This window comes from Triticum dicoccoides, chromosome 4A (assembly GCF_002162155.2).
Source record: "Triticum dicoccoides isolate Atlit2015 ecotype Zavitan chromosome 4A, WEW_v2.0, whole genome shotgun sequence".
In the NCBI taxonomy this organism is placed as follows: Eukaryota; Viridiplantae; Streptophyta; class Magnoliopsida; order Poales; family Poaceae; genus Triticum; species Triticum dicoccoides.
In genome coordinates, this window is record NC_041386.1 from 295841192 (window position 1) to 295858334 (window position 17143).

A 17143-nucleotide genomic window follows, 5' to 3' on the forward strand; every position below is an offset into this window, starting at 1 on the left:
TAGAGCCAGCCCGTCCCCAGATGAAGAGCGCAGGGAGCGCCTCAGCCAGTCGCAGTCCACAACTAGGCGAGAAGCCCACGGCAGGCTGGCTATGCCACGAGAAGGCCCGCAAAGGAGGATCGCGACGTGCGCAGGGCCTCGATGCGCATAGGGACGGTTCGCCTCTCCGATCGCCCTCACCACAAGGGCTCTCCTGCTCGGAGCGCTTGAGAACGGTAGAGGGGGCGAAGCCAAGGGGGACGGCACCTCAGCCATCTCCGCAAGCTCGGCTGGAAGGGGCCTGCGGGGCAAGGATCAGTAAAAGCAACAGAAGGATCAGGAGCTGGAAAAGGAGAAGGCTTACTCATCAGTGGCGAAGTACTTCCTACGCTTCAGCAGGTGACAAGGGTAATCGTCGCCCAGGGCCTCCCTTCTCTTCCGGAGGGCCTCAAAGTCCACGCGGAAGCGGCCCAAGAGTTGAGCGCAGGGATCAACCTGCGACGAGGACGAAGCGTCAAGGCGATCCGCGTCAGGGGCGCCTGCCTGATGCGCACTGCCAGTCACCTCGCCAAGTGAAGCGGCTGGAGCCTCAGGGGCCTCAGCTGCAGGCGCTGAGGGCAGCTGCTTGCCGCCCTCAGCCTCAGCGGCACGGGCCCCAAGAGCTGCTCCCTCATGAGCATCGCCTAGTGCTGTCACCCCGCCGGGAGCCCCCTCGGCCTCTGGCACCACACGCCTCCCTGCTCTGCCACCCGAGGAAGAGTCGCCTTGGCCGACCGGAAGGGCAGTCACCATCATTGGGTTCTCGCGAGGCCCCCAGAGGCCGGCGGGGCGCGGCCCCCACTCATCAAAGATAGGCATCTGATTCACAAAATCGCCCTTGTTCTGGCAGAGGTACAGCAAGGCCCCTCCCTGCTGGATGCTGCCAGGGTTGGGGTCCCCAGTCAGGATCAAGAGCACTGTCCTCAGCACTTCAGGCATCAGGTCCTCTTCCTGGAGCCTCATACGATCATCACGCCCGTTGAAGGCCCACATCCGGCGGGAGTGGCGTTGGAGAGGAGCAATGCGGTGAAGCAGGAACTCCTTCACCACCTTGGGCGCTGTCACGCCAAGCGACCTCAAGAACGCGAAGCAGTGCCAGACGAAGACGAGCCGGGGGCTCTCAAGCGTCTCCTGGCCCCAACCCAAATTGGGGACATCAGGCGAAGTTGGCTCGGATAGCAGGGGGCTGGGCACCCCTGCATCCACATACAGCCACCGCTCGCGGAACCCAGCCGCGGGTAGAGGGAGCCTGAAGTCAATCCCCGAGGCCACTGTCTCAGACGCGGCAACGAAGCTCACGCACACCCAGCATTGGGTAGGGTCGACAAGGTGCAGAGAGAAGAAGTGGCGCAGCAAGGCAACCGAAGGAAGGATGCCCATCATTGCTTCGCAAACAAAGGCGAAGACCGAAAGGAGGGTGATGGATTCAGGACCCAGATGCATCATGTGGATCTGATAGTGGGAAAGCACGGCATTGAAGAAATCAGAAAAGGGGGGAACCAGACCCGCCCATAGGGCGTCGGCAAAATACTGGACCTCGGTGACTATCCTGTCGATGGAGAAGTGGGACGCGGGCCAGGCCGTCGTCCTCCCGCATTCGTTGAAGATAGTGGCCAGAGCCGATCTGACCTTGCCCAAGCCCTCGGCGGGGGCCGCCAATGGCGGCGAGCAAGGCGGAGGCATGGGTTTCTTCCCTCTTCCCTTCTTCGTCAGAGCCATGGCGATGGGAAGGGGGGGAGGGAAGGTTCGAGATTGGGTTGAAAACAGAAGCTGGAGTTCGAGAGGAGGAAGGACAGAGGGCGCTCGAGCAACAGAAAGGGGAGCGGCTGTGTACGACTACGAGTCCGCCTAGCATGGCACAAAATAAGGGGGCGTGGGGGAACAGTGCCGCCCACGTCCAATCAACCGCCACGCGTCGCCCAAGGCCGCAGGTTGTTAGGGCCCACGGCGCTTTGCTCTTGCCCTTTCGCCTCCCTGCACAGCCAAGTCCGGGCGCGCCTTGGGCCCGGGGGCTACTGTCGGTGTTCTGGGAACGGGGGTCCCCAGACTTGCCTGCCTGCGGCCTGCGGCATGGCTCGAAAGGGGGCCCAGCACAGCCCATCTTCATCAACACAGACCCAAGACCCTCGCGAGGGGCCAAGCCTCGCGGGGCGGACGACACAGAGCTTCCTCAGGCACGGCCTCATCAGGCTGGCTCGCGAGGAGGCGGAGAGATCAAGGCGGGGTACCTCACGAGGTGCCCGTGACGCAAGCCATGACGACCAAAGGCGCCAGGCGGGCGCCAGCCGTGCAGTGTCCTCCTTTCCTCTTTGGTGCAAAGGGAGCAAGCGCAGGCGAGAGCATCAAGCAAAGGCACCCGTTTCGGTGCAACGAGACCAAGACCAGTCCAACGGCAGGGAGGAAGTCATTGTGGAGCCCAAGCCAGCATCACCACCAGAGCCTTTGGCAGGCGAGGACCAACTTTAGTCAGGATAAGTGTACCAGATGTTCCCCTTCAAAATGGCCAATTGTTGGCATCCTTCCCGCTCAATATTTGGGAAGAGGCCCAGGGCCTTTGCCTATAAATAGGACTAGCCACCCCCAGGGTAGAGGGGCAATCAAGAAGGGAGAATCTAGAAGCCAAGAGAGAAACTAGCTAGGATCGGATCGAGTAGCATCACACACACACAGAGAGAGGGGCGACTGAACTCCTCCTAGAAGTTCATCCCCCCAGCCAAGAACAGACCCTCGCGAGGCTGTTCTTCCTTGTATTGCTCATCATCATCTGCCCAAGAGGCAATCCACCACACCACACACTGGAGTAGGGTATTACACCACAACGGTGGCCCGAACCAGTATAAACCCTGTGTCTCTTGTGCTGTTATTTCCATAGCTTAGATCTTAGCGAGGGGGAGGGGTGCAGGTAGGTAGAAGGCGAAATCTCCATGCGCACCCCAGTGTTCGAACCTCAAGGGTCTGCCGGAACCCGAAATCCGACAAGCATGACATCTTCGAGGAGCGGCTTTTCAAGCCTTCGGTAGCACCCCTGCCTGCGGAGCCGACGCCACCTCAGGAGGAGCTCCCCCAGCCACCAGCCTTGGGAGCCCCCGCCTGCGGCCTAACCTCAGGAGCGAGCCTCCTCTTAGCGCTCGAGCCTCGGCAGGGGTGCTGGATCGAGGAGTTCAGGGCGTACCTGATGCAAGGCACGTTGCCGGAGAAGGAGGAAGACGCGGAGTGCGTGGCCCGGCAGGCTACGGCGTACTGCATTCAGGATGGTGAGCTATACAGGAAGCGGCCAAATGATGTTTCCCTACGATGCATTTCTAGGGAACAGGGGAATGAGTTGCTGGCTGACATACATGGCAGAGACTGCGGGCACCACTAGTCGTCGCGCACTCTGGTCGGCAAGGCTTTTCGCAGTGGGTTCTACTCGCCCACAGCTCTCAACGATGCGGCCGAGCCTGTGAAATCCTGCGAGGCCTGCCAATTCCACAGCAAGCAGATCCACCAGCCGTCTCAGGGCCTCCAGACTATCCCGCTCTCAAGGCTGTTCGTAGTCTAGGGGCTGGATATCCTGGGCCCATTCCCTTGAGCGCCTGGGGGTTACCGCTACCTCTACGTCGCCATCGACAAATTCAGCAAGTGGGCGGAAGTGGAAGCCGTCCGCATCATCCTAGTCTGGTCAGCAGTCAAGTTCGTCAAGGGCCTCGTATCATCACCGACAATGGCTCACATTTCACTAACAATATCTTCAAAACATATTGTGCTAACCCTGGAACGTAGATCTGCTACGCCTCCGTGGCGCACCCCAGGAGCAACGACCAGGTCGAACGCGCCAACGCGGAAGTCCTGAGGGGTCTCAAGACAAGGACCTTCAAGAAGAAGGTCGAGGAATGCGGCATGGGATGGCACGACAAGCTCCTGTCCGTGTTGTGGTCCATCCACACCATCACCACCAGGCTAACAGGCGAGACCCTGTTCTTCCTCGTCTACGGAGCAGAAGAGGTTCTTCCACACGAGGTCAGGCATCGCTCCACGCGGGTCCTGGCGTTTGATGAAATGCAGCAGGACGCCATGCGAGGGATGGACCTCGTGCTGGGGGAGGAACGCCGCCATGAAGCCTCGCTCCGAGCTGCGAGGTACCAGCAGGCGCTGCGGCGGTACCACTGCCGCAACATCCGCTCCAGGATGCTCGAGGTGGGTGATCTTGTCCTGAGGTGGGTGCTCTCCAGGGAAGGGCTGCACAAGCTCTCGCCCATGTGGGAGGGCCCGTTTCGAGTCGCCCACGTCTCCAGACCTAGTACTGTGCGCCTGGAGACGCAGGACCGGATCCCCATCCAGAATGCCTGGAACATCCAGCACCCCTAGAGGTTCTACCCATGAAGCAAGTCCCGGTGGCTGTGAAGCAAGGCCTAGTGCCTGTGAAGATCCCCGCTCGTGATACTCTCACGTAATAATGAGTGGGGCTGTACACACCCCAGAGTATTAGGAGTGCGGCCCTCTGGCCTCGGGGGCTCCCTCCCACGTCTTAGTGGCAGCACTTAGCTCCACGCTAGTGAGAAGACAAGAAGACTAGACTAGGTGCAGGACGTGGCTTTTCATTTGCTTTCCGCAGTTGGCTTGCCCCTTTTTAGTGAGAATTTGCTTTCTGGTGTTCCTTGCTGGCCTGGTTCCATTACCCTTGTTGCCTCCTTTTCTGCCCTTGGTTCCTCATTTTGACCCGTACTCTCCCTCGCATGCGTCGCGAGGGGGCTAGACAGGTGCCCTCATGAGCGTTTTCTCGTTTTCATTTTCCTGTTTTTCGCAAGGCACCCTCGCTCGAGCTCCCAAGCTGGCCCACCCCTCTCAATCCGTGCCCCTCGGGTACCGCGATGCGAAGCGCTCGGTCATGGCCAGTAGTGCCTCCGGTCAGGATTCGAAGTATAATAATTTCCTAACGAATTTTTGCAGTTCCCAGACGCCTTCTGAGCACAGGAGGCCTCGCCAGGCACTAGGGAATGCGTGCCTCATGAGGCGGAAACTACTTCAGGCGCATCAAGCTAAGTTATTCCTACGCGCCTACATAAAACGTTAATGCTGCAACACGACACAGGAATGATAAACATAGCACTGCCACTTAAAAATCATAGTTGTTGCACGCCCAGCGGGGCCCCGTACTGGTCTCTCTCTCTTAATGCAGGTCGTGATGACGGGCCCATGGCGCTCTCCTAAGCTCAACCAGACCCCTCCTCGCGCTTCACTGAAGCGCGGCGACGAGATGACCCGCTGCCACCTACGAAGCGAGCGCGGTGGCTGGTCGTAGCTGCCGCTGCTGGAGCTGTCACTGGAAGAAGAGTGTAGGATCGAAGATATGTCTAGAGGGAGGGTGGTGATTAGACTACTTGACCAAATAAAAATCTAGCCTTTTCCCAATTTTAAGTCTTGGCAGATGTTAACAACTTATCACAAGTCAAGTAATTAACCTACACATGCAATTCAAAGAGTATAGCAGCGGAATGTAAAACAATTGCATATGAAGGTAAATGGAGGAGTTTGAGGGAGCAAACGCAATGTAGACACAGAGATTTTTGGCATGGTTCCGATAGGTGGTGCTATCGTACATCCACGTTGATGGGGACTTGAACCCACAAAGGGTAACGGTTGCGCGAGTCCACGGAGGGCTCCACCCATGAAGGATCCACAAAGAAGCAACCTTGTCAATCCCACCATGGCCATCGCCCACGAAGGACTTGCCTCACTAGGGTAGATCTTCAGGAAGTAGGCGATCTCATTGCCCGTACAAACTCCTTGATTCAACTCCACAATCTTGACCAATCAATCTAGGAGACACCACTCTCCAAAAGGTAATAGATGGTGTGTCGATGATGAAGTCCTTGCTCTTGTGCTTAAAATGATAGTCTCCCCAACACTCAACTCTCTCTCATATGATTGGACTTGGTGGAAAGAGGGTTTGAGTGGAAAGCAACTTGGGGAAGGCTAGAGATCAAGATTTATGTAGTTGGAATGGAATATCTTGACCTCAACACAAGTGTAGGTGGTTCGCTCTTAGAAAATGTATGTTGGAAGTGTAGGCATGTTCTGATGGCTCTCTCCATGAATGAAGAGTGCGTGGAGGGGTATATATAGTCTCCACACAAAATCTAACCATTACTCACAACTCACCGAACTCGGTGGGACCGAATCAGGAAACTCGTCAGATCGATTCAATTCAAAATGTGAACGTTAGGATATTTGGTGGGACTGACATGTCAACTCGGTGGGACCAATTCCATTAGGGTTAATGCATAACGTAATCTCGTTGAGACCGATTACACAAACTCGGTGGGACCGATTTGCTCATCTTAGTTAGACCGAAACGTTACGAAGGGGAAACAAAGAGTTTGCATTGCAGTCTCGGTGGGACCGATCGCTCATCTCGGTTGGACCGAAACGTTACGAAGGGAAACAGAGAGGTTGCAGTCCCATCTTAGTGAGACTGAGATCCCTATCGATGAGACCGAATTGACTAGGGTTTGTGGCAGTGTCTATCTCAAGTGAACTCGGTGGCGCGGGTAGGAAATTTCGGTGGGGCCAAGTTTGACTTTTGGTTTGGGACATATGTGGATATGAGAAAGTAGTTGAGGGTTTTGGAGCATATCACTCAACATTTTGAGCAAGTAACTCATTAAGCAACACCTCGTGCCCTTTTAATAGTAGTGGCTTTTCCTATGGACTCAATGTGATCTTGGATCACTAAAAGTAAAATGTAGAGTCTTGAGCTTGAGCCAACATGTGTTCTTAGTATTTTGAGGGGTCCACTTTCTGATCCATGCCATGCCAAACATTGAGCTTTCCTGAAATATTTATCTTGAAATAGCATTTGCTCAATGGGCTATAAGTTGTTAGGAATTACCAAAACCACCCAGGGAGAGTTGCACTTTCAATCTCCCCCTTTTTGGTAATTGATGACAACATATAGATCAAAGCTTCGACAGATGATAATAAGATTGAAAAACATCATCACTTTGAGAAGTATGTGATAAGCAGGAGCTCCCCCTAAATTTGTGCATTATTTAAAATTTGCTTTTGAATGCAAATGCACAATCGATTAGGATCATGGGTTACTCTTCCATGTCACATACATCTTGGTGGAGCCCTCAAAATGATAGAAATTAAAAGCATGCACTCATCACCAAGCAAGTGAATGATCATATATGGATATAAAAGATAGTATCATCTAAACAAGCATTAAGGTAGCAAATGGTCAATCACATGATCACACAAGTATCTCACACAATGACATAAAGTATCTCACACAATAAAAAGTTCAACCAAAGGCAAAGACGCAAAACACTCTCTCAAAGCCTATGATCTATACACATTTCTCCCCCTTTGGCAACAAGTTATCAAAAAGTTCAAATATGCATAGTGCTATGCGTCTCTCAGGCTTGGTCTACGGGAGGTGGTGTAGAGAGAACTCCAAGTACTATGGCATTTGTTGATATAGTTGGAGATGGTGGAGTAGCTGCTGGAGGTGGCACTGGAGTTTTAGCTGCTAGTGCTGATGCTGTAGCTCTAGAATCTGTCACTGGCATGATAGCAGACCTCTGACTCCTTGGCACTCACTGAAAGGCATATGTGGTTTCCTTGCCTCTCTTCTCTTCTACTTCCTCCTGAAGCTACTCAACTGCTGTTTGAATATCAGTTACCTTCAGATCAAGATCATAAAATTTGGTCTCTATGATCCTCCCCAAGCTCTCCTAGTTTTGAGTAACGGTGGCCACACCCTTCTCAATCCTTAGTGTAGACTGAATCAAATATGAAAGTTGATCTTGCTTCCTCTTCAGGAAAACCTGAGATGCCTCTTCGACACTTGGCATCTTGGCAGCTTTCTCAGCCTTTGCTTTGGCTCTCTTCTCCTGTGCTTGAACTGATGATGGTTCTTCCTCATTCATCACAACAGTATTATCTTCAAAATAAGGATACATGGGTAGATGCTCATTATCCAACAGATATGTTCCTGTGCCCATCTTGGAGTTGATGAGCTCCTGAATGTGTGGAGCATACCCACACTTTCTTTTCTGGTCAGCAGCAGTCCTCTTGATTCTCTCTACTATCAGAATCATGCCCTTGAACTTCTGAGGGACATAAAAAAGCTGTAGCAGGTTGATAGAGTGCCCTCTGATCATCTTGTGATCTCATGACTTGGGTAGTAGAGTGCGCCTTAGGATCCAGTTGATAGTAGGCAGACCATCCCAGCCGGGTCAGCAGTCAAGTTCGTCAAGGGCCTCGTAAGCCGATTTGGGGTCCCTAATCGTATCATCACCGACAATGGCTCACATTGCACTAGCAATCTCTTCAAAACATATTGTGCTAACCTTGGAACGCAGATTTGCTACGCCTCCGTGGCGCACCCCAGGAGCAACGACCAGGCCGTACGCGCCAACGCGGAAGTCCTGAGGGGTCTCAAGACAAGGACCTTCAAGAAGAAGCTCGAGGGATGCGGCAGGGGCTGGCACGACGAGATCTAGTCCGTGTTGTGGTCCATCCGCACCACTGCCACCAGGCTGATAGGTGAGACCCTGTTCTTCCTCGTCTACGGAGCAGAAGAGGTTCTTCCACACGAGGTCAGGCATCACTCCACGCGGGTCCTGGCGTTTGATGAAATGTAGCAGGACGCCGTGCGAGGGATGGACCTCGTGCTGGGGGAGGAACGCCGCCATGAAGCCTCGCTCCGAGCTGCGAGGTACCAGCAGGCGCTCCAGGACGCTCGAGGTGGGTGATCTTGTCCTAAGGCGGGTGCTCTCCGGGGAAGGGCTGCACAAGCTCTCGCCCATGTGGGAGGGCCCGTTTAGTGTCGCCCACGTCTCCAGGCCTGGCGCCGTGTGCCTGGAGACGCAGGACGGGATCCCCATCCAGAATTCCTGGAACATCCAGCATCTGGAGGTTCTACCCATGAAGCAAGTCCCGGTGCCTGTGAAGCAAGGCCCAGTGCCTGTTAAGATCCCCGCTCGTGACACTCTCACATAATAATGAGTGGGGCTGTACACACCCCAGAGTCTTAGGAGTGCCGCCCTCGGGCCTCGGGGGCTCCCTCCCACGTCTTAGTGGCAGCACTTAGGTCCGCGCTAGTGAGAAGACAAGAAGACTAGACTAGGTGCCGGACATGGCTTTTCATTTGCTTTCCGCAGTTGGCTTGCCCCTTTTTAGTGAGAATTTGCTTTTTGGTGTTCCTTGCTGGCCTGGTTCCATTACCCTTGTTGCCTCCTTTTCTGCCCTTGGTTCCTCATTTTGACCCGTACTCTCCCTCGCATGCCTCGCGAGGGGGCTAGACAGGTGCCCTCGTGAGCGTTTTCTCGTTTTCATTTTCCTGTTTTTCGCAAGGCACCCTCGCTCGAGCTCGCAAGCTGGTGCACCCCTCTCAATCCGTGCCCCTCGGGTACCGCGATGCGAAGCGCTCGGTCATGGCCAGTAGTGCCTCCGGCCAGGGTTCGAAGTATAATAATTTCCTAACGATCTATACATATTTCTCCCCCTTTGGCAACAAGTTATGAAAAAGTTCAAATATGCATAGTGCTATGCGTCTCTCAGGATTGGTCTTCGGGAGGTGGTGTAGAGAGAACTCCAAGGATGAAGGCATCTGTTGATGTAGTTGGAGCTGGTGGAGTGGCTGCTGGAGGTGGCACTGGAGCTTTAGCTGCTGGTGCTGATGCTGTAGCTCTAGAATCTGTCACTGGCACGATAGCAGACCTCTGACTCCTTGGCACTCACTGAAAGGCATCTGTGGTTGCCTTGCCTCTCTTCTCTGCTGCTTCCTCCTGAAGCTGCTTAACTGTTGTTCGAATCTCAGTTACCTTTAGATCAAGATCATAAAATTTGGTCTCTATGATCCTCTCCAAGCTCTCCTGGTTTTGAGTCACGGTGGCCACGCCCTTCTCAATCGTTAGTGTAGACTGGATCAAATATGAAAATTGATCTTGCTTGCTCTTCTGGAAAACCTGAGATGCCTCTTCGACACTTGGCATCTTGGCAGCTTTCTCAGCCTTTGCTTTGGCTCTCTTCTCCTGTGCTTGAACTGATGATGGTTCTTTCTCATTCATCACAACAGTATTATCTTCAAAATAAGGATACATGGGTAGATGCTCCTTATCCAACAGATATGTTCTTGTGCCCATCTTGGAGTTGATGAGCTCCTGAATGTGTGGAGCATACCCACAGTTTCTCTTCTGGTCAGCATTAGTCCTCTTGATTCTCTCTACTATCAGAATCATGACCTTGAACTTCTGAGGGACATCAAAAAGTTGTAGCAGGTTGATAGAGTGCCCTTTGATCATCTTGTGATCTCATGACTTGGGTAGCAGAGTGTGCCTTAGGATCCAGTTGATAGTAGGTAGACCAGACAACAAGAAATGTACAGATCCAAGCTTGTGAGTCTCCAAAGCTTTATCTGGGATCTCCTTGTACATGTTTGCCATAGTGTTGTGGTCTTTCTTCTTCTTGGCATACACATCCAAGTCATCCTCATGTTCTTCTAGGGCATTTATCAGTTTTTCCCATTCTTCAACTGTGGATTGGTACCTAGTGCCTTCTGACATCCATATGATCTTCCCATCTGGGTAAAAGTGAGCAGTGGAGTAAAACTGCATGATCAACTCATCATGAGCTTCTGTCCAACAAACGCATCCACTCCACGTGCTTTGAAGCTGTCATAAACTCCCGGGAAGTGATCTTCATTTTCCTGGATGAATTCCCAATCAACCCATCTCATGTCACACACAATGGGCTTCTTGTCATGCAGAATAGTTTCATAAAAGTCTTGTTGTTCCTCTGTATGAAACCAGTAGTCAACTGCAGTCCTCCTCCTCACAGCATAAGGATCATACTCTCTCCACAACCTCAGTCCTGAATCTTTCCTGATGTGCATGTTCTGAGCGACTGGATGAGCATCATTGTGGTCTGGAATCTTGGGCTTCAATTTTCTCGAAATAAGAGACTCATCATCTTCTTCAGCCTGAGGCACTGCGACCTTGTTCTTTTCTTCAAAAGGTATACTCCTGGTGTTCCTCTTGGGCTTACTGGGCTTCTGAGTTGGAGCTTTGGGAGCTTTCTTGGGCTTTGATGGAGCAGCCCCTGACTTTATAGCATCTCCCATAAGCTTCTGAGCTTTGAGTGCTGGTGCAGCATCCTCTTCCTCTTCTTCAGAGGGATTTCTCATCATGGAGGGCTTGCCAATGACTCTGGCAATGGTCTTCTTGACCCTCTCCTTCCTTTTCTTGCCTTCTCCACCTTCTTTGGGTTCAAGAGTTAACTCCATTGTCTCTAGAGCAGGATCTGGCCTTAGACATAGGAATTCTCTTTCCTGGAGCATTCTTATTCATTCCTGGCTTAACTGTAGCAGCTGTGCCATACTCCTTTTTCAGCACCTTCTTCTTGGAGCTTAATTCCTCCTCAGTGGCAACATAATCCTCATCCTCAGATTCCGAGGTTATCTTCTTCCTAGATCTAGTGGCTGCCTTTGGCAAGTTACTGGGAGTGCTCCTGCTGCCATCATTAGAAGGGATCGAGGGATCTGAACCCTCACTCAGCTGCACATGCTCCTCAGGCTTGTTCTGACTGTCACTCTAATCAGACATCTCTGCAAACTCACTGACAGCAGACCCTGTGAATAGATGCAGATGAGGTAGAGGGATGAGCATCACAAAGTGCAGAGTTTTTGCAATACAGATGACTTAAAAACTTAGTTTTAGTTCTCCACAGAAAGCATTTCGGAGATACCGATTTGTAAACTCGGTGATACTGAAACAACTTTTGGAACCTAAACTAGTGAACTCGGTCAGACCGAGTCACAGTTCGGTGGCATCGAGACTGCTAGGGTTTCACAGAGAATCAAACTCGATCACACCGATTTGCAGTTTTCGGCGAGACCGAAAATTGCAAGTGCTATGACCTAAGCCAAATCGGTGAGACCGATTTCTACAACTTGGTCGATCCGAGATGAGTTTGGCGGGGACCTAACCCTAAATTTTCAAATCAAATCTAACCTAAAGGATGTTTTCAGTGGATAGAGTGTTTGCATTCGTGGTAAGGATCATGGCAAAACAATGTGCCATGAATCAGAGTAAAATAATAGCACAAGGGTCGAACCCATACGCTAGTTCGGTGGGAGTTCGCTACGGCGACAATGGCGGAGCAAATTTCCGTTGACGGCTATGGAAACCAGCGGCCGGAGGTCGCTGGCAGCAAGAAGACAATCCGGAGACCCAAGGAGGCAGAGTAGGACACACGCGCGGGCTGAGGAGTTTGAAGAAATTTCCAAAATCTCACCCGTGGGTATAATATATCCTGACCCTGTCGGTGTGACCAAGTGGAACAACTCAGTGGCACCGAGATGCAGAATCGCAAGCAGTTACTGCAACTCGGTGTGACCGAAAAGTTCAAATCGGTTGCACCGAGATTGAAAACCTAGATCAACTTAGTGATCTTGGTGTGACCGAAATGGATGACTCGGTCATACCGAAATGCACAAAGAGGTTTTGGAAGTTTAAGTCTATGATGAAACGGGAACTCTGAGTGCTCCTCACACAGAGTTGTTCGAATCTGACTTGATCAAACTTTGTGATGTAGCATGAATAGAGTTTGAGACGAGAAAAGCAAAGATAGCTAGAGGAAGTCCTTAGGCATTCTTGTCCATCCATTTGGAAAAATGGAAAAAGCCAAACAATCAAGGCAACAAATGGATGTCCTCGAATGAGTAAAATATGCAACCAACTTGCTCACACAATAAGATGGCAAATGAAATATGTGGCAAAGCATGCACAGTCACTCTAGCATCTATCAAGAAATTTGGCGATGACTAGGTCATCTATATATGAGTATATTGAATGAGGAGTCAGATGAGAACATTTGATCGCAGGTCATACTCATCGTTTAAGAACAAGTGGGGTTACCACTTTTACATAATGCATTGTTGTGTTCACATCGTTAGAGTTGCTTTACCTCAATTGATTAGAGTAAAGCTCCCCCTAGATGTGATATCCCCCCTAGGAGGCATGAACTAACCTTGTGTTTTGTCGATGATGACTTCATGTAGGTGTTGAAGATGTAGGTGCTCAAAGTTGATGTAGATCATTCGGAGCAATCCTTTGGAGTGAGTTGCACTTTCAATACCTACACGGGTATCAGAGTAATGGGCCACGGGTAGCCTAACCCGAGTCCTTGAGCCTTTCAAGACATCGGGGCTAGCTGCGTCTCTTAAGGCATTAAGAAGAAGTGCCGTCTTCTGGTGGCCGGCTGTCCCAAGCAGCCGGCTGCCAGAAGGTGACTGAGCTCAAGAAGGCGGCTCCAAGACGGGCCGACTTCCTGCAAGCAGCCTCCAGAGAGGCCGGCTCCTAGCAGGCGGCCCACCGTGCCCTCAGAGTCTGCGCTCCCATTGAGAAGAGGAGACAGGGTGAGGCTACAGTGTAGCCCATCACCCCCATATCCAGGGTCGGGCATGGCCACAGTGCTCCGTATAGGCGGAGATCTTTGCCTGTATGTGGCACTGTTGCCACTCCATCCCTGACGTCCCTGCTGGCAGCCAAATCCATGTTCCCACGACGACCTGTCGGTACAACCTGCAGGCGGCGGGCCCTACTGGGCAACAAGAGCTCAGAAGTCGGTGAAGGCCTGACCAGTCGGACCTGAGGGAGACCGGCTCCCAGCATACAGCTCGTTCCTCCCTCGGGGCCCATGCACCATTAACCAGATGAGATCTGGAGTGGCTACAGTGATCTCCCTCCAGGCGGCGGGACTGTAGCCACGCTCCCCTGACCAAGCATGCGTCATTAGCATCACGACTACAATAATCAGCAGCCGGCAAGACCCGCGAGCGGCTAGAGCGGTCTGTCGGCTCCGTACCAGACTAGTCGGCAGGGCCCACCAAGCGGCGGGCCCCAGCAGTCGGCGGAGAAGCCAGCGTCGAGAGACACTGACCGCCGGGTCCTACACCCGGCCAGATTATATTGTACCTCTAGGGGGTAGGCCTATATAAACCCCAAGGGCACCCATGCAAAGGGTTCCCAACCTGTTAGAACTAGACTCATACCTAGAGGAAGGAGAGAGCGTGCCTGCCTTCTTCTACCTCTAGCATACAGCTCGAGGAGCACCATTGTACTCACTAGTGCCTTAGTGATCATGCGGAGACCCCGTAGAGCAGGACTAGGGGTGTTATCTCCTAGGAGAGCCCCGAACCTGGGTAAAGTACGCCGACGTTCGTGTCTACGCCTCATCCCGCTTCCAGGCACCGACGACGTTCTACTCGCTCCCACCATGATAAGCCATCCATTGGCATTTGTCGCACCCAACCCCCAACATTTTGCGCCAACCGTGGGGCGAGGTGCACCATCTCCTGGAGATCTGTTCTAGACGGGAACCTTGTTCCTTCCTAGCGAGTGCAGCCAGCCTGGCACGCCAGATGGCGTCTGCGCCGACACGCTGCACGTCGCAGAGGTCGCCTATGCGGCGAGCTGCCTCGCCGATCTTGTTGGCGAGATTCACCTCTCTGACGAGCCCGCATATGATGCGGGCACGGAAGGCCCTGAGAGCCGCCTTGTCAGCATCCTCGGTCAACTCCACGTCGACAGCGAGCCTCATGCGGACTTGGAGTCGGTTGGCTCCACCGACCCGATGCTTGTCGACTCCGACACGGTGTCGCTTGACGCGTTCCCCACCAATGTGGTGGTCTACGACGAACCGCCTCCTCGCGCGGACAGCGGCGACAACACCATCACGGAGGTGCTCGTCATCAGCCACGACGAGCGCTCTGGTGGAGGTGGCTAGGATCCGTTGCAGGCAGCAATGCAAGACCTGACTGCGCCCATCCCGGAAGACGCTAACGCGGAGACGTTGGAGGCCCGTCGTGTCCAGCTCGTCAAAAGCGCCAATCGGCTGGCCAACATGAGACACCATTCGGAGGCCTACCAGCATGAGATGGACCGTGTCGTCGGTGGCATGTCGGTTCCTGGCGGGCCTAGCCGCATTGGCCCGATCCGGCAGCGTGGCGCGACCATCGCCAGCATGTTCGGGACAGATCGTCTCGTCTACGCCACGCTTGCTGAGAATATACGAGCTGCCCAGGCAGCAGCACACGAGCTAGAGAAGCTCGAGGGCGACAAGCGCCACCACATGACGGAGCGTGTCCAACAGCTCCTTGACACGACTGCTGAGCAACAAGAGGCCGGTTGCCGCACTAAAGTGCCCAACCGGCGAAACGATGATCCGCCTCCTCGCCGAGACCAAGGCACGACATCTCGGACGCCGACTGGTGGCGTCTGCGATAGGAGAGACAAGGAGACGGCTGCTAGCCATAGCCAGACTCGCATCACCATCGAGCGCGACCAAGACGGCCACCCAAGAAATGTGTGACGACGAGACGACTGTTCGCCTTCCCCTCCCCGTAGGGAGAGGCGCATTTCCCCGCCGCCTGTTGACCACCCGACACGCCGCGACCACCTCAGTCGTCGAGAAGGAGTCGGAGAGAATGACGCCTGCCACCGGATGGACCGCCTCAACCGATCCCTGGTGGTAGAAGAAGAAGATGAGCTGGGTCCGCCTTGTTTTGGCCCCCGAATCCGAGATGAGCCCTTCCCCAAAGGGTTCACGCTCCCGAGAGATACGCCCCAAGTACACCGTCTCTGTGATGCCGGAGGATTGTGTCAGATGCGGGGCTCCGTCAAACCCTTAAGGTTTGAACACTGGGGTGCACGCGAAGTCTTCCCCTCCTACCGATCTACGCTCTAGCTCACTAAGATCTTGCAGACGAACTCGACGAACTCACAACACAGAAAGACACGGGGTTTATACTGGTTCGGGCCACCATTGTGGTGTCATACCCTACTCCACTGTGGTGATGGATTGCCTCTTGGGCTGATGATGAACAATACAAGGGGAGAACAACCTCCTGAGGTTGAGGTGTCCTTGCGCATGTGAGCTTGTGTTGTGTCTCTCGATCTTTGATGATCTCCTCTAGCTAAGATGAGGTGATCCCCCATCCACTATGGTGGCTAGTCCTATTTATAGAGGCCCTAGTCCTCTTCCCAAATATCGAGCGGGAAGGGAGCCAACAATGGCGGGCTAATTTGAAGGGGGACAGCTAGTACAACCTATCCTGACAAAAGTAGTCTTCGCCTGCACAAAGCTCTGGTGGTGACGCTGCTTTGGGCTCCATGATGACCTCCGTCTTGCAGTCCGTGGTGTTGGTCTTCTTGCACCGGAATGGAAAACTTTGCCTGATGCATCGGTACTCTGCGGCTGCGCTTGCCCCCTTTGCACCAAAGAGGAAACAAGGATGTTGCGCGCGCTAGCGCCCGCCTGGTGCCGATCGTCATGGCATGTGAGGTTTGCCTTGCCTTGATATCTCCGCTCCTCGTGAGCATGCCTAGCTAGGCCACTCCAGAGGAGGTCTTGCGTCGTCCGCCTCGCGAGGCTTGGCCCCTCGCGAGGGTCTTTGATGCTTTGTTGGTGAAGACGGGCCGTACGGCATGCTGGCTCAGCCACGCCGCAGGCCGCAGGCAGGCAAGTCTGGGGACCCCCGTTCCCAGAATGCCGACAGTAGCCCCCGGGCCCAAGGTGCGCGCAGGCTTGGCTTCGCGGCGAAGCCAAGGGTCAAGCTCGAAGCGCAGCGGGCCCCAAAAGCCTGCGGCGTTGGTTGACGCGTGGCGGTTGATTGGACGTGGGCGTCTCCACGGCCCCACACTGCCTTTGAATCCGCTTGGCTATGCGGCCCCGCTTCTTGCACAATTATTCTTCCCTCTCTGCGCCTGGCTCTTCCAATCTCCTTGCTTCCTCGATGCCCTGCTCTGCCTCCTTAATCTGACAAATGCTTCGCCCGCTTCACCGTCATGGCGCCGAAGCAAGCTGACAAGGGGAAGAAACCTCTGCCCTCGCCAACTACGCCCCCATCCGTCGAGCCGGTGCTCGGCCGACATATGGTGCTCAACGATGAGGCCATGGGCAAGGTGCGCCCCCTGCTTGCCTCCGGCTTCAACCAGTGGGGAGAGACGCCGGCCTAGCCTGCGTCTCGCCCCAGCATGGCCCGGGCAGTCACCGAGGTTCCGATTTTCATCGACGCCCTCTGGGCTGGCCTGCTTCCTCCCTTCTCCGCCTTCTTCAATGCGGTGCTCGAGCACTA